The sequence below is a fragment of the Hemitrygon akajei genome, unplaced genomic scaffold, assembly GCF_048418815.1.
Source record: "Hemitrygon akajei unplaced genomic scaffold, sHemAka1.3 Scf000101, whole genome shotgun sequence".
NCBI classification, from domain to species: domain Eukaryota; kingdom Metazoa; phylum Chordata; class Chondrichthyes; order Myliobatiformes; family Dasyatidae; genus Hemitrygon; species Hemitrygon akajei.
Genome location: NW_027331987.1, coordinates 2,188,054 through 2,206,611, shown reverse-complemented (window position 1 = coordinate 2,206,611; position 18,558 = coordinate 2,188,054). Strand labels below are relative to the sequence as shown.

Genomic DNA, 18,558 nt, shown 5'->3' with positions numbered 1-18,558 from the left:
ACAGGATGATCATTTCCTTGCCCCCGCAAATTGATCCAGTATGTTGACATCAACTTGAACCTCTGTTACTTTGAGAGCAATTGTCCCATTGCAATCAGTAAAGCCAAAACGGGAGACAACATTACTGCACTAGAAAATCTTATTAAAGTCTGTAATTGTATCACATACAAACATTTTTAATTTGAAGATGAAGCTGATCCATAAGCCACACAGACATAATCAAGAACAGATCCAATTAAACAAATATAATTGGTCAACAAAGATTTTCATGTTGCACCCAAGAATACCCACATCGATGTTTGAGGAGATTTAAAGCTCCATTACATTTATCAATTATTTTATTGATAGGTGCTTCCACGTCAGCTTATTATCCATCCACATACTGAGAAATCTTACCAGTGACACTTCCTCAAGATATTAATCATATAATTTAAAATCAAGCGCAAGTCTATTAATGCTGTTTGTAAACCACGCAGTGTGTTAACGACTGAAAGCTTAAAATCCTCATCAATCGGTCCACTGTTTGACCTATTAATTGTAAATTGCAATTAATACCTCTAATCCATAAAGCTACGTCATCTGTATATTGTGATTTCCCCAGGGTATCCCATTTTCCCATCTCAGAGAAAATATCATTAATCATAATATTAAATAATGAAGGGCTACAAATACTGCCTTGTGGGATCCCATTCTCTATCTCATAGAAACACAAACATAACATGCCGACCGGTACTTGGACAGTCTGTCCAAATAAAAAACTCAGAAAAATTATACAATGTCCCCCTCACACCTAATTTAATCAAAAGTCCTTTCTTCCATATCATTTCCCTTTTCAGTATCTAGAAATACTGCTATTACAACATCTTTATTTAATTGTGCTTTCCGAATATCATCTTCCAAACCTAAAACTGAATCTAATGTCATTTCACCCTTCAAAATCCACTCTAATAAAACACTTTATCATCACTCTTTCCAAAATATAACTCAAGCGCTTGATTACCATACATTCCATAAGTTTACATATTTGAGACATTCACGATATCGGCCCTTAACTAGAAGGATCAAATGGGGATCTGCCAGGTTTTAGAATAGGCACTACTATTTCCATTTTCCATGAGGACAGTAGATGCACAATTCAAACATTTAATATTTTCACAGAAGCGAATTATATACAATTACAATTTCAAATATCACTCTTTCCTGGGAACACCTGACCTGCATTATTAATAGACTTCTTAAATTCATACAAAGAAATCTCTCCATCAGTGATACTATCATTGCTACAGCTGACTTCCAGCACATCAGGGTATTTACTGAAAAACATACCCTACATTGTTTCACTTCTTCACTTAAATTATCCTGATTATGAATCTCAGCAAATGACCCAGCCAGTAACACAACCTTCCCTGTTTCAGTAACAATCACTTTGCCCTCATTAATCAACACTGGAATATTATGATCCCCACAAAACCGCCATTTTCTAAATCATGTCCCAAAGAATTCCAAGTCTGATATCCCTTCCAACATTATCTCCATATAACCCCCAGTAAATAACCTCCTTCCTCACAACGGCCTTTGCCCTTTTATTGTTAATAATGTAACTCGGAGACTGATGCACCATCACATAAAAAACTCACATTTCTCCCAATTTGCTTCCTGTCCCGTTATAAATCCAAATCCAAACTCATAAAGACAGGAAGGCTGACTGACGTTCACATAAACTAATCACCCTCTGAGTTCCCATTTGAGCGGCATGCACTACAGCCAATGACAGCAGGGATCAGTGTTAAGTCTGAGCTACGATAGGCTGCAGGAAATCGGCCCATGATCAGCCCCTCCTCTTCCGCTCCATCGCCATGGCGGAGATCAGCGATTCGCTTCTGTCGGTGTCGCCGGCCTCGGCGCCCACAAGGACGGGTGTGATTCCCCTTCGCGCCTCGGTGGGTCTGTTTCGGTGACGTCTGTGGTGGTTGACGGAACATGCTTTGACAGGGAGCGAGCGAGGAACAATGACTACAACTCCCAGAAGGCCCCACTGATGACATTGTGGTGTTGTTCGGGGGTAAGGTATAAAAACAAAATGGAGGAAAATGTAATGCATTACGTTTTCTGTACTGTGTCGTGCCTTCAATGAAAAATTAAATTAAAAGAGAGATTCCAGCGTGAAACAGATAGAACAATACAGCACAGTACAGGCCCTTCGGCCCACAATGTTGTGCCGACCCTTAAACTCTGCCTCCCTAAGCTTAAATTCCTCCATATACCTGTCTAGTAGACTCTTTAACTTTACTAGTGTATCTGCCTCCACCACTGACTCGGGCAGTGCATTCCACGCACCAACCACTCTCTGAGTAGAAAATCTTCCTCTAATATCCCCCTTGAACTTCCCTCCCCTTACCTTAAAGCCATGTCCTCTTGTACTGAGCAGTGGTGTCCTGGGGAAGAGGCGCTGGCTATCTATCTATTCCCCTTAATATCAACTATATCTCTATAATTTCTCCTCTCATCCTCCTTCTCTCCAGAGAGTAAAGCTCTAGCTCCCTTAATCTCTGATCATAATCCATACTCTCTAAATCAGGCAGCATTCTGGTAAATCTCCTCTGTACCCTTTCCAGTGCTTCCACATCCTTCTTATGGTGAGGTGACCAGAACTGGACAGAGTACTCCAAGTGTGGCCCAACCAGAGTTTTATAGAGCTGCATCATTATATCGCGTCTCTTAAACTCTATCCCTCGACTTATGAAAGCTAACACCCCATAAGCTTTCTTAAATACTCTGTCTACCTGTGAGGCAACTTTCAGGGATCTGTGGACATGTAGCCCCAGATCCCTCTGCTCCTCCACACTTCGAAGTATCCTGCCATTTACTTTGTACTCTGACTTGGAGTATGTCCTTCCAAAGTGTACCACCTCACGCTTCTCCAGGTTGAACTCTATCTGCCACTTCTCAGCCCACTCCTGCATCCTATCAATGTCTCTCTGCAATCATTGAAAATCCTCTGCACTATCCACAACACCACCAACCTTTGTGTCTCCTGAAAACTTGCCAACCCAGCCTTCTACCCCCACATCCAGGTCGTTAATAAAAATCTCGAAAAGTAGGGGTCCCAGAACTGATCCTTGTGGGACACCACTAGTCACAACCATCCAATCCGAATGTACTCCCTCCACCGCAACTCTCTGCTTTCAGCAGGCAAGCCAATTCTGAATCCACCTGGTCAAACATCCCCGGATTCCATGCCTTCTGACTTTCTGAATAAGCCTACCGTGTGGAACCTTATCAAATGCATTACTAAAATCCATTTAGATCACATCTACTACACTACTCACATCTATATGCCTGGTCACCTCCTAAAAGAACTCCAGCAGGCTTGTTAAACACGATCTGCCCTTCAGAAAGCCATGCTGACTGTCACTGATCAGACCATGATTCTCTAAATGCCAATAAATCCTATCTTTGTGAATCTTTTCCAACAGCTTTCCCACCACAGATGTAAGGCTCAATGGTCTATAATTATCCGGACTATCCCTACTACCCTTTTTGAACAAGGGGACAACATTCTCCTCCCTCCAATCCTCCAGTACCATTCCCGTGGACAATGAGGACATAATGATCCTAGCCAGAGGCTCAGCAATCTATTTCCTCGCCTCGGATGCAGAACTGGGAAGTGGCAGAGGGAGTTCAACACAGATGAAGAGGTTCATTTCTGCAGGTCAATTTTAAACACAGAATAAAATATTAATGGTAAGACTCTTGGCAATGTGGAGGGTCAGAGAGATCTTGGGGTCCATGTCCATACGACACTCAAAGCTGCTGTGGAAGTTGGCAGTGTTGTTAGGAAGGCGTCTGGTGTGATGGCCTTCATCAACCGTGGGATTGAGTTCAAGAGCTGTGAGGTGATGTTGAAGCTATATTTCTGCTAACCTGTACATAAGTAATTGTAATAAGATGATGAGAGGCTTTGACCATGTGGATAACCAGAGGCATTTACCCAGGCTTGAAGTGACTAACACGAGGGGACGTAGTTTTAAGCTGCTTGGAAGTCGGTACCGAGGGAATGTCAGGGGTAAGTTTCTTACACAGAGAGTGGTGGGTGCATGGAATGCACTGCCTGCAGCGATGGTGGAGGTGGATACAATAGGATATTTTAAGAGACTCTTAGATAGGTTCATGGAGCTTAGAAACAGAGGGATATACGATCAGGAAATCCTAGGCAGTCTCTAGAGTAGGTTACATGGTCGGTTGGGAGGGGTTCTGTCCCAACCATCGACTCTATTCCTCTCAACAGATGCTGCCTGACTTGACAACGTTCTTGAAAAGTTACATTCAATTCCGCTTAGCATTCTGTACAAAGGATGTTTTGTGCTGGAAGAGTGCAGAGGAGATTCATCATGATTGAGGGGACTTCTGTGCATAAGCCCATAAGGCATAGGAACAGAATTAGGCCATTCAGCCCATTGAGTCAGCCACCTTTCCATCATGGCTGATCCCAGATCGCAGTCAATTCCAGATATCTGACCTCCCGCCATATCCTTTGATACCCTGACCGATCAGGAAACGATCAACTTCCGCCTTGAATATACCCACACACTCGGTCTCCACCGCGGTCTGTGGCAGAGCATTCCACAGAGCCAATACACCTTGGCTAATAAAAAAAATAAGCTGCTTACCTCTGTTTGAAAAGGTGGCCCCTCGACTTTGAGGCTGTGCCCCACCACAGGAAATACCTTCTCCACATCCACCTTATCCAGTCCTTTCAACATTCGGTAGGTTTCAATGAGATGCCCCGCATTTTTCTGAGTTCCAGTGAACACAGGGTCAAAGCTGCCAAGTGCTCCTCATATTTTAACCCTTTCATTCCCAAAATCATCTTTCTGAACCTCCTCTGGACTCTCTCCAATGACAACACATCCTGTCTGAGATGTGGGGCCTAACGTGGCCTGACTCGTGTCCATATAACCATATAACCATATAACCATATAACAATCACAGCACGGAAACAGGCCATTCCGGCCCTCCTAGTCCGTGCCGAACTCTTAATCTCACCTAGTCCCACCTACCCGCACTCAGCCCATAACCCTCCACTCCTTTCCTATCCATATACCTATCCAATTTTACCTTAAATGACACAACTGAACTGGCCTCTACTACTTCTACAGGAAGCTCATTCCACACAGCTATCACTCTCTGAGTAAAGAAATACCCCCTCGTGTTTCCCTTAAACTTTTGCCCCCTAACTCTCAAATCATGTCCTCTCGTTTGAATCTCCCCTACTCTCAATGGAAACAGCCTATTCACGTCAACTCTATCCATCCCTCTCAACATTTTAAATACCTCGATCAAATCCCCCCTCAACCTTCTACGCTCCAATGAATAGAGACCTAACTTGTTCAACCTTTCTCTGTAACTTAAGTGCTGAAACCCAGGTAACATCCTAGTAAATCGTCTCTGCACTCTCTCTAATTTATTGATATCTTTCCTATAATTCGGTGACCAGAACTGTACACAATATTCCAAATTTGGCCTTACCAATGCCTTGTACAATTTTAACATTACATCCCAACTTCTGTACTCAATGCTCTGATTTATAAAGGCCAGCGTTCCAAAAGCCTTCTTCACCACCCTATCTACATGAGACTCCACCTTCAGGGAACTATGCACTGTTATTCCTAGATCTCTCTGTTCCACTGCATTCCTCAATGCCCTACCATTTACCCTGTATGTTCTATTTGGATTATTCCTGCCAAAATGTAGAACCTCACACTTCTCAGCATTAAACTCCATCTGCCAACGTTCAGCCCATTCTTCTAACCGGCATAAATCTCCCTGCAAGCTTTGAAAACCCACCTCATTATCCACAACACCTCCTACCTTAGTATCATCAGCATACTTACTAATCCAATTTACCACCCCATCATCCAGATCATTTATGTATATTACAAACAACATTGGGCCCAAAACAGATCCCTGAGGCACCCCGCTAGTCACCGGCCTCCATCCCGATAAACAATTATCCACCACTACTCTCTGGCATCTCCCATCTAGCCACTGTTGAATCCATTTTATTACTCCAGCATTAATACCTAACGACTGAACCTTCTTAACTAACCTTCCATGTGGAACTTTGTCAAAGGCCTTGCTGAAGTCCATATAGACTACATCCACTGCCTTACCCTCGTCAACATTCCTCGTAACTACTTCAAAAAATTCAATAAGGTTTGTCAAACATGACCTTCCACGCACAAATCCATGCTGGCTACTCCTAATCAGATCCTGTCTATCCAGATAATTATAAATACTATATCTAAGAATACTTTCCATTAATTTACCCACCACTGATGTCAAACTGACAGGTCTATAATTGCCAGGCTTACTTCTAGAACCCTTTTTAAACAATGGAACCACATGAGCAATACGCCAATCCTCCGGCACAATCCCCGTTTCTAATGACATCTGAAAGATCTCCGTCAGAGCTCCTGCTATCTCTACACAAACTTCCCTCAAGGTCCTGGGGAATATCCGGTCAGGACCCGGAGATTTATCCACTTTTAAATTTCTTAAAAGCGCCAGTACTTCCACCTCTTTAATTGTCATAGGTTCCATAACTTCCTTACTTGTTTCCCACACCTTACACCATTCAATATCCTTCTCCTTAGTGAATACCGAAGAGAAGAAATCGTTCAAAATCTCTCCCATCTCCCTCGGCTCCACACATAGCTGACCACCCTGATTCTCTAAGGGACCAATTTTATCCCTCACTATCCTCTTGCTTTTAATATAACTGTAGAAGCCTTTCGGATTTACTTCCTCCTTATTTGCCAAACCAAACTCGTAACTTCTTTTAGCTTTTCTAATCTCTTTCTTAAGTTTCCTTTTACATTCTTTATATTCCTCGAGCAATTCCTTTACTCCATGCTGCCTATATCTATTGTAGACATCCCTCTTTTTTCGAACCAAGTTTCTAATATCCCTTGAAAACCATGGCGCTTTCAAACCTTTAACCTTTCCTTTCAACCGAACAGGAACATAAAGATTCTGTACCCTCATAATTTCACCCTTAAATGACCTCCATTTCTCTATTACATCCTTCCCATAAAACAACTTGACCCATTCCACTCTCTCTAAATCCCTGCGCATCTCCTCAAAGTTAGCCTTTCTCCAATCAAAAATCTCAACTCTAGGTCCAGTCCTGTCCTTCTCCATGTCCTGTCTTATAAAGCCTCAGCATTATCTCGTTGCTGTTATATTCATGGGGCGAGATTGGACTGTGTTGATCTACAGGGGGATCTTGGAATCCGAGTTCATAACTCCCAGATAGTGGTTCCATTGTCAGGCAGTTATGCTGCAGTTGTATAAATCTCTAGTTTAACCACATCTGGAGAATTGCATTCGAATACAGGAATAATACGGAGGTTTTGGATGGTGAGTGGAAGAGGCTTCACAGGATGCTGCCTGGATAAAGTGAGACCGGACAATCTCGGGTAATTTTCTCCGGAGTGGCAGAGGCTGAGGGAGGTCTGACAGACGTTTACAGGAATGTGAGAGACACAGACAGAGTGGACAGCCGGGATTTTTCCTCTAAGGAGGAAATGTCCAATGCCAGAGGGCATGCACTTCAGGAGAAAGGGGGAACACATCCTCATTGGTCCTTTCTGCACTAGTGAAGTATTTTGTAATTTAGTGTAATTTCCTATCTTTTCTCTGCATAGCTGCTGTTGAAAAACAAAACAATTAGAAAAGACAATGATGATAAAAACCTGACTCAGGATGTTTAAAGGAGATTTGTGTTTCAAGTTTTGTTTTTCATTCCCATAGTGGTGGGTGTCTGGAGTGAATGTCAGGGGTGGTGGGGGAGGCAGATGTGATAGAGGCTATTAGATACCACGTGAATGTGAGGAGAATGGAGGGATGTGTTCCTTGTGTAGGCAGAAGGGATTGGTTTAGTAAGGCATGAAGTGACCAGTTCAATTGGTTCAGAACAACCCAGTGAGCAGAAGGGCCTGTTCAAGGACAAGTACAGCAAGCAGAGCAGGTAAACTGGATAAAGTGACCCCACTCAGAGAACAGACTGCGACGTCAGTGGATATATGCCGGCATCACAGTTCTCTCACCAAAGATACTTCACTGCTGGACAAAATGAAGTTTGTGATGTTTATAACCGATGTGGTGAATTGTACTGCTCAGATATCTCATCCTACTGAGGAAATTAAAATTATTGTGAAAGCTGCAGAAAGGTATCTTGGTGTAACTAGTGTTTTGTGGGAAGCTGTAAATGAAGCTCTGATTTGTAGGGGTTTCTGCATCCCAGTCTACTTGTGAAGATATGTAATGGGATTGAAATATTGAAGTGAAATGCAAGAAGCCTGATTTTACATGGTCAACACTTTCAGCAGTTTATTTCCGATTTGTCAGATTCTTCCGATGTTATATCTGTTCAGGAAACCTGCACATTTTAAGTTTTATTGCTGTGCAGGATTATATTGTCGTTTGGCTTGACAGGTTAGTTGGTAGAGGCATGGTGTTGTCAGTTTTATAAGGAAAGGGGCAGAGTATAGTGTTGTGAATGGGAATAAAATGTATCATGAACTTGTAGAAAATCTTGATTCAACAGTTATGTGTGTAATTTTCTTTTGTGAAAATATTAACTTTCTGAATCGTATTTGGATGTTTGGCCAAATACTTTTCTCATGGAAAATGGTTGTTGTAGTTCCCATTCTAAAACCTGGATCTCCCCGTCTGATCCTCCTTGTAGGCCAATATCATTAAAGTCTCATTTATGTAAACTTGTGGAATGTATGGTAATCGAGTGTTTGAATTATATTTTTGATAAAAGAGGTAATTTCACGTTTTATCAGAGGGGAATTTGGAATAGTAGAATAAGACCATAAGACAAAGGAGCAGAAGTCGGTCATTCGGCCCATCGAGTCTGCTCTGCCATTTTATCATGAGCTGATTCATTCTCCCATTTAGTCCCACTCCCCCGCCTTCTCACCATAACCTTTGATACCCTGGCTACTCAGATACCTAGCAATCTCTGCCTTAAATAACATTGGAATCAGTTTGGGTTTGGAAGATCATATTAGGAACGTACAGTTAAATAAAGATTTTGTAATAGCAATATTTTTGATATTGAAAAGGCAAATAATATTTATTGAAGGATGGACTTTTGATTAATTTTTGGAAATGCAATTGTGTGGGCTATTTTACAATTTATTCTGATTGTTTCTATTTGTACATCTTGTAAAGGTATGGATGGGCAAGTATGACATTGAATTCATTTTTATATTTGGAAGATGGTATTAGTAAAGCCAGTTAAATATAGATGTTGTAACAGCAGTACTTTTACTATTCAAAAGGCAGATGGTATTTATGGAAGGAAAGAATTTTTATGAAATTGTGGAAATGAGGATGGAGGGGCTACTATCTAACTTTGAGTTGTTTTAATTGAACGTTTTGTGTCAGATATGGGTGGGAATGTTAAATTCAGGTTGTTATGAGATAAAGACTGGGATCCCACAGGCACTATTTATTATTTTATATTATAATTAATAATATTTTTCTCTGAGATAGGTTTTGGAGTGTGTAAATCACTGTTTGCAGATGATGGAGGTTTATGGATTAGAGGTAGAAATTTCAATTTCACTGTATATAGGATGCATTCGCAAATAATAAGGTCGAGAAGTCGGCAAATAGATGGGACAACTGATGTGCTTTACAGACAGGATTAATGAACCTGCACTTGATTGGAAATGATAGGAACTGGTATGGTCAAACTCCTTAAAAGGTGTCAGTGGTAAGATTTCCAGGCATGTGGACAGATAATAAGCTGACATGGAAGCATCGGATAAGAAAATAATTGATAAATATAAAGAAACATTAAATATTCTCAGTTATCCCTGCGGGTATTCTAGGGTGTTACATTAAAGTATTTGTTGACCAATCTCAATTGTTTAATTGGATCTGTTCTTGATTGTAGTTGTGGTTTATAGATCAGCTTCAGCATCAACTTTATTATGTTTGGGTGTGATACAAGCACAGGCTTTGAGATGGTGTTGTGGTGCAGTAAAGTTCTCCACTGTTTCGGCTTTACTGCATTGGTCAGGCCTAATCTGGAGTATTGTGTGTAGTTTTTGTTACTGGCCTGAAGGAAAGTTATCAACAACATTGAAAGAGTGCAGAGAAAATTTACAATACGTTTGCTGGGACTTGAGGACTCGAACTTTAGGAAAAGTTGAGGACTTTATTCCCTTCAGTGTTGGAAAATGAAGGGGGATTTTGCAGATTTATACAAAATTATGAGTGTTGTTGACAGGGTAAATGCAGGCAGGATTTTTCCTCTGAGTTTGGGTGAGATGGGAACTGGAGGTCGCAGTTTAAGGGTGAAAGGTGAAATATTTATGAGGAACCTGAGTGGGAATTCCTTCACTCAGAGGGTGGTGAGGGTGTGGGAAGAGCTGTCAGTGGAAGTTATGGATTTCATTGCAGAGAAGTTTGGATCAGTACATGGACGGGAGGGGTATTGAGGGCCATGGTCCAGCTGCGGTTATGGGACTCGGCAGAATAACAATTCGGTACGGACTAAATGGGAAAAAGGATTTGCTTGTTTGTTATAGTGCTCTCTGTCTCCAAATAAAGTGTCGATGAAGGGGAATTGGTTGGGGCTGTTGTCGGGAAGCAAACGATGTGCTTTCAGGATTTCCTGCTGGGAATAGAAGTGAATTGATACTGGACATCCATGGTCAAAGTGTGGCGATCAGAGCCAGGGATTGTAAAGTTGTTGAGGAGCAAACAGACACACACACACACACACACACACACACACACACACACACACTCCCTTCAACTTCACATTGGCGTTCACCCCACTTCCCAAAAGTATCTCTTTCCTCCTCTTTGGCTCAAACTCTCCCCCTCTCCTGCCCCCATTTTCACCCCTTCCCACTTTTGCCACCTCTGCTTCCCCGTTCCCTCACTGTCTCTTTCTCTCCATCTCTTGTCTCCCATTCCCTCATTCTTTCTCTTCCTCCTCTCCCCTCACCTATTTCCCTCTCTTCCACACACTCTCTGTCTCTCTCCTCTCTTCATCCGTTCCCTTCCCCTCTGACACACCCTTGTCCTCAGCACATTCCTCCCTACCCTACCCACTCACACCCTCCTCCTTTACCTTGTTGTCTCTTTCTCCCTTTCTACCCAAAGCTTCCCCTGCCTCTCACACTCTCCCCAGTTCCTCCTTTTCTGCAGCTCGTTTTCCGGGCCACCCTCCCGTCCCCACATCCCCCACTCCGCACTGTGATGACGTTTGACTCGCACAGTGAATTGTCTGATGTTGTGCAATTCTTCGTTGTTTGGGCATCGACAATGTTTTCTCGGAAGATGAAGCCTTGTGGTTTCCGGGAGAGGCCAGTTTGTTCCCTTTCTGTGTGCTACAGAATAGGCGGGGGAGGGGAGTGTGGAGGTGAGAGGAGAGAGAGAGAGACTAAATATATGTAGCCTCAATCTCTTTCTCCCTGTCCTCCTCTCTTCATCTGTTCTCATCCAAACTGCCCCACTCTTTCCTCCACACATTCCTCCCTAACCTTCCCCCTTTTCTGTCGCCTGCTTTCCCGACCACCCACCCATCCTCCTTTACTGCAGCTCGTTTCCCCCGCCACCCCCCCTCCCATCCCCACATCCCCCACCCCGCACTGTGATGACGGTTGACATTCACAGTGAATTATAGATGTTGTGTAATTCTTCATTGGTTGGAAAGCAGCAATATTCTCTCAGAATATGAAGGCTTGTGGTTTCCGGGAGAGGCCAGTTTGTTCCCTTTCTGTGCGCTGCAGAATAGGCGGAGGAGGGGATGTGGAGTGGACGGGATAGCCGTGTGTTCTCAGTAGCTACACCGTCACGACAAAGACCGAGCACCCTCTGCGAGCTGGTCTCTGACACAAACACGCACAGACACACAAAGAGACGGACAGACACATACGAGGACGCATATAAACACAGAGATTCAGACATACAAAAATACTTTAAATATGAATGCAGTTTGCATTTTCATCGTTTTAAGATGGAGACAGCTATTTTGTGAACTGTTTGAAATGATTCTTGCTCTGGGATAATCTAGTGTGCTTGTGGGGATGTCAGCGGGTTTGGGGGTTCACATGGAAATGGGTCTGCACATTGATTTGCGGATGTGCGAAGGTTTCAGGGTATGTTGGTGAATACGGATTTTGGAGTGTCGGTGAATTTGGGGGTCACACTGCTTTGGGCATTTGAGGGTGCACGGGGATTTGGGAGTATTTAGGGCTGCGCACAGATTTGGGTGTCTCAGCGGATTTGGGGTTGCACACGGATTTGAGGATTGTGCTGACTTAGAAACGTTTTGGAGAATATGGGGTGCACAGGGATTTGCGCAGACATAGGGGTTTGTCAGTGAATATGGGGGTGTTGGTGGATTTGCGGGCACCCACTGACACCGGGGTGAGGATGGTTTGGGGAGGATCGTAGATTTAAGGGGATGTCAACTAGAATATGGGGACTATGCATGTGGACGTGTGTTTGAAATTTAAACTTTGTTCTTGCTACTTTTCAGGAGGAGGCAGCTGTTTTGTGAACACAGTTCTTAAATATTCTCTCTCTCTTCGGCTGTCACTCAGAAACCAGCTCCAGCCTCTGAAAGTGACACTCAGAGTTAAGGAAACAGGAGCTGGTAACAGGTGTGTCGGTTGCTTTGGGGTGCACACTGACTGGAGGGTTGAATGTGGGTTTTTTTTCGGTGAGCACAGATTTGTGGGTGCACACCGATTTGCAGATATGTGAAGAGTGGGTTTGTTGGCGGATTCGGGGCTGAACACTGACTTGGGGGAACCGGTGGATTTCGAGGTGTTACAAATCTCATGGTTTTTCCCTTTATACAGACTTCAATAATAAATGCAATATGAACGTTGACCTCTGTTTTTTGATTTTTATTAATGGAGACAGCCATTCCGTGAAATGATTCTTGCACTTAATGTGTATGTGGGGCTGTGTGCAGATTTGGAGCTGTGACGAGTCTCAAGGCAAATTTACACTGGTAGCATATTCAATTGATCCCAACCTTTGTTGAGACAGCTGACTCCCACAAATGGTCTAAATATTAACTCATTAATGTAATCACAATCTGTCACCGTGGGGATTGCGCCGGTCAGACGTTATCAGGTGATGAGCCGGTGAAATATCCGTCACCTCGGGGCTTCAGTTCATTAATAAAGCCGCGTCCTGAGCACACGGCAGAGGCGGCCGCAGTGTCTCCGGCCCGGGCTCCAGATCCTCACATTCACCGCCTCATCTCCCAGGTGTTTCTAAGGTGAGGACATGTCCGGCACAGCAACATCCTGTTTCCTGCCGGAGGTTTCTATGTTTATTCCCGGGCGGATTGTCCCATCGACCGGCAGCTCCGGGAGGTTACCAGAGTGTGTGTGTGTGGGACGGGGCAAAGCACCGGCCTGGAAACTCGGCACCTCTTTGGATCGGTCAGATGGCAGTCAAAGAATTACTCCTGAATGCCGCTCGCCCATTGGTCTGCAAATATGCCCATCAGTTCCCATTCCCGCCCACCGAACTCGCAGCCCGACGTTGCCAGAAAGTGGAGGGGATCTAGTCGACACGTACAAACAAGCTGGAGGAACTCAGCAAGTCGGGAAGCAACATTTCGGTCCGAGACCCTTCGTCAGTACCACTTTGATGGCGACGGTCTAGCCGGATGCCGGTTGGATAATCCATTGTCAATCACACCAGTCTCCGCCTTCCCCTTGAATAATTGGTTGACGTGAGAACGAGGGCGGGGATTGTATAAACAGCGGCGGACACTCCAATTTAAAGCCGCATTCCGGACACGAACTGGACTGGAGAGCGGTGTAGAGAATTGGGACATAAAACCCTCACTGCTTCCTTTTTCAAATGAAACCTAAATTACACCCCCCAAAAGTCCTATAGTTTGTACGGATCAAAACACAATAGCGCGAGTTAAATTAAAATTATTGTCATTTTTTAAATGAAAACTACATACCCAGAATGATGCTTCCCAACACGAACAAAGGAATACAGTAATTAGGCATAGTGTGTCAAATTCCAAGTCGTGTCAATTCCTTACCTTCTTGTTTGATCCACAATCTTCCATAAACACAACAGGTATGTATTCTGTAAAGGTGTCTCCGTTGATGCCCTTTATCCCCCCAATCTTGATTTAATTATTAATCCAACAGCCCCTTTGCTTCTGATGTGCTAGTTGAAATTTTAACAGCTTTTGTAACTGATCCGCTGTGTGCAGGGACCCATAAGAAGTGGAAATATAAACCAATACTCTGCGTATGAAATAATGTTTGATGAGCTTCCAACAGTAAGTCTGTCCTACTGCAAGAATTACCTGTTTTAAGACTCATTAAAACTGAAAAGGCATCTGAACAAATGACAACTTTACATTAACAAATTTCCACCACCCACTGTAAGCCTAAAATGATGGAAACAAATTCTACTATATATACTGATAAATGGTTGGTAAATTGTTTCTTTATCGTTACTTGTAATTCATGAACAAAAAGCAGCCACACCGTCATCCCGGTTAAGTTATCTATTGATTCTTCTGCAGCAATGTTTAACACATCATAATAATTTTCCACAATATACTGACGATTCAAGATTCTCAAGCAGAACAGAATCCTGAGACCTCATTAAATCGTGTATCCTAAAATAATCTAAAGGCATTGAGAAAAACAATGTGGGGTTACCAAAAACGCGACAGTGGGACATATTGCATAATCCAACGAACCCACATTCCCAGAGTGATTAGAACCCAGTCCCTGGACAACAAACTGTGTGAACTGACAGCCAGAATCTCTCACCAGCGGGAAACAAAAGAATGTAACGTTTTGTGCTTTGTGGAGACCTGATTGACGGAGGAGACACCGGACCACACCATCGAACCCTCTGGGTTCTCCCTGTTCCCTGTGGACAGGTGGAAACCCCTCACTGGGAAGAGTAAAGGAGGTGGGGTATGATTCATGGTCAACAATGCTTGGTGCAACCCCCAGAATATGCATGTGCTCCAATCGTTTGTTGCCCAGATGTGGAGCAGCTGTTTAGACCCTACTGGCTGCCCAGGGAGTTCACGGTGTTATCATCACAGCAGTGTACATTCCGCCCCAGGCTGATACTGACCTGGCTCTCAAGGAACTGTACGAAACCCTCAACACGCTGAAGACTGCCCACCCAGAGGCTGCCTTCATTGTCGCCCTGACTTTAATCCAGCATCGCTGACTGAAGTCACTCCGAAGTGTTGTCAGCACATCCAGGTGAGCGCTCGGGGAGCTGGCACACTCGACCTTTCCATAACGCTTACAAAGTGCTCCTCCGACCACACTTCAACAATCAGATCACTCTCTGATCCGGCTTCTGCCGATGTACAGGCAAAAGCTGAAACAAGAGGCAGCCATAGGTGATCCGTCCACTGTTGGTCCGACCAATCGGTCTTCATGCTACAGGACTGCTTGGATGACATCAGTTGGATTGTCCTCCATGATGAGGATGTGACCAAGTTCACGATGGGGTCACGTGCTTCATCTGAAAGTGCATCGAGAATGTTCTTCTCCAGAAATCAGTCAACATCGTTTCTTTATCATTACCTGTAATTCGGGCACCAAAACAGCCACACCAACAATCCCAGTTAAATTATATTTTGATCCTTCTGTAAAATGGTTGACATATCACAATAAATTTCCTTAATATACCAATGAACTAACAGATTCTCAGGCATAACGCAATCCTGAGTCTTTATTAAATCATGTATCCCAAAATCAATAAAGGCATTTAAAAAAACAAGTTGGGGTTACTGAGAATGCCACAGTGGAACATATTGCATAATTCAACGAACCCACATTCCCAGCGTAATAAGAACCCAAGCACCCAAAACTATAACATTCTTCTTGTGATGTTCCCAACAGTCCTCCGACACACCTCTAACAGGATGATCATTTCTTTGCTCCTTCAAATTAATCCAGTACGTTAACATTAAATTCAACCTCCGCAAAATCAATCAGTAAACCTGAAACAGGAGACGACCTTACTGCACCACAACAGAATCTTAAAGCCTTTGTTTGTATCACAGCCAAACATTTGAAAGTTGGAGATGAAGCTGATCCATGAGCCACAGAATCATGACAAGATCTAATGAAACAAATGTAAATGGTCAGCAGAGATTTTCATGTCGCTCCCGAAGAATATCCACAGAGACACCGAGAATATTTATTGCTCCTTTATATTTATCAATTATTTTACTGATACAGTGCTTCCATGTCAGCTCATTGTGCATCCACCTGTCTGGAAATCTCACCACTGACTCGTCTTCAAGAGTTTGATCAGAAGATTTCAGATCAAACGCAGGTCTATTAATCCTGTTTATAAAACACGTGACTTGTGTTTTTTGCCGCTGAAAGCTCAAGTCCCATCGATTTGCCAACTGTTTAATTGCTAATGGCATCCCATAGACAGTTAAATTGACATTTCTACCTCTAATCCATAAACCTCCATCATCTGCAAATAGTGATTTACCCACCCCTGTACCTATCTCAGAGAAAATATTAATAATTATAATAATAAATAATAAATTCAGCCTTGTGGGATTCCAATCTCTATCTCAGAAACCCGTGTATAACTTGCCCACCGGCACCTGCACAAGGAGTCTAAATAAAAAAAATCTCATAAAACTTTACAGTCTTTAAGTATGATCAAAAGGCCTGTGTAAAAGCTAAGGAACCGGCATATAAGTAGTGAAACAGGGATTTCGGCTCATCATTATATCCCAGTTATCTGCCTTCTCCAATTCAGCGTTTGGTCTATTGCCTTCTCTGCCTTGGTGATTCAAATGCTCAAAGAGATGGTCTTTAAATACCTGCCTGCAACATGTCCTCCGTCATTATGTTCCAGATGGTAACCTTCAGAGGCAATTATTCCTCAGATCCCCTCTAAACCTCACACTCTTCTTCTTAAAACACTCCTTGTTATTCAAACCTCTGTCTGGAATCACAGAGTCCCAATGAACAGCAAGTGTGATTTCTTCCAAATGGTCCATGCCCACTTGAATTCACCCCATTTGCCTGCGTTTAGCCCATAGCCCTGTGATCAGGTACTATTCATTAGCCTGTAAAGATATCCTTTAAAACCTCTAGCTGAACCCAACCCTACCACTTTCTATAGTCGCTCCTTCCACATTCCCATCATTGTCTGTGGATAAAATGTCCCCTTTTAGTCTTTCTTCTCTTACGTAAAATCTATGCTCTTGAGTTTTACAACCGCCCCCTCGTGATTGAAAAGTCAGTCTCCATTTATATTATCGATGCACCTCATGTCCTTTGTCTTCGTTAAGATCACCTCTCAACGATGGATGCTCCAGGAGAACATTGTTCCCACCAATGCGGTCTCTCCTTGTACCTCAGCCATATCATACATTTTGGTGAATCTCCAGTGCAATTAAACATCTTCTGTCGTGTGACACCAGACGTATACACTTCTCAAGATTTTGAAACAATTCATGTTTTAAAAAGTCCTTCCAAGAGTTCTGTTCAGTACTTTCCTAATAACGACAGGTATCCCATTCTATTTACCTGTCTCAACACCTTTAGGTACCGCTGTACCTCTGCGTCAATGCTACGCCTTCTGCAAGAAATTCAGAAGGCGCAGGATAGATACATCCTGAAGAAGAAGTATTTTAAAGGGAGGATGAGGCTAAGCAAAAGAAGGGGTATAGAATATAGCAACTATTTGTAGAAAGCTAGAGGAATGGAAAGCTTTTATAACTCAACAGTATCGACGTTCAGAAGTTCAAAGTACATTTATTATCAATGTATATATACTGCATACAACCTTGAGACTCGTCTCCATACCGGCAGCCACAAAACAAAGAAATCTCCTAGAACTTATTAAAGAAAGAAGACCGTCAAACACCCGATGTACAGAAAAAAGAAACAGATCCTGCAGACAACAAAAGTCAGCACATAACATATTGAACTGAAGTGCTCGATAGTGAGTCTAAAGCCACAGAACCAGTCATCACTGCAGCCGATTCAGGAGCCCGTTTATTGCAGACCAGCGCAGAGACAAGGAAACCCCGCAGTGCTGTGATCTGAACTTACCTGTCCTGTCCTCCAGCTCCAACACCCTGAAATTTTCAGTCTGCCCTCGTACTTCAACCTCCTGAATCTCAGGTCATTCCACGCCTCTGGTTCTGGGCCCTGCCGCGTCATAACGCTCTCAGCCATCTCAATGCGGAATGCAAAGAAAACAAAGCAGTGAGGACAGAAACGATGAATATCAGGGTAATCTAGGCAGTAACATAAAAGAGGAAACCAGAAATCCCCTTTTTCAGATATTCCTCACAAAGCGTACAAAGAGGTAAAGAGGATATCAGACAACTGTAAAATGATGCTGGAGAGGGAGCAGAGCAGAACAAAAAATAGCAGATCAAGTCAATGCTATTTTGCGTCGGTCTCCACCATGGTAGACAACAGCAGAACGTCTGAACATCGGAATATCAGACAGTAG

General features: G+C 43.1%; 1 protein-coding gene and 1 long non-coding RNA gene across 6 annotated transcripts in view; one reads left to right on the top strand and one right to left on the bottom strand.

The window, feature by feature from the left end:
- The window catches only part of LOC140723130 (uncharacterized), a 1,246,679-nt gene that overhangs the window by 229,799 nt on the left and 998,322 nt on the right, over nt 1-18,558 (bottom strand). The window lies entirely within an intron of this gene.
- On the top strand, nt 1,865-12,931 carry LOC140723133 (uncharacterized). Its single transcript, XR_012097816.1, has 3 exons — nt 1,865-2,062; nt 3,477-3,744; nt 12,578-12,931. It is a non-coding gene; the product is annotated as an uncharacterized lncRNA (long non-coding RNA).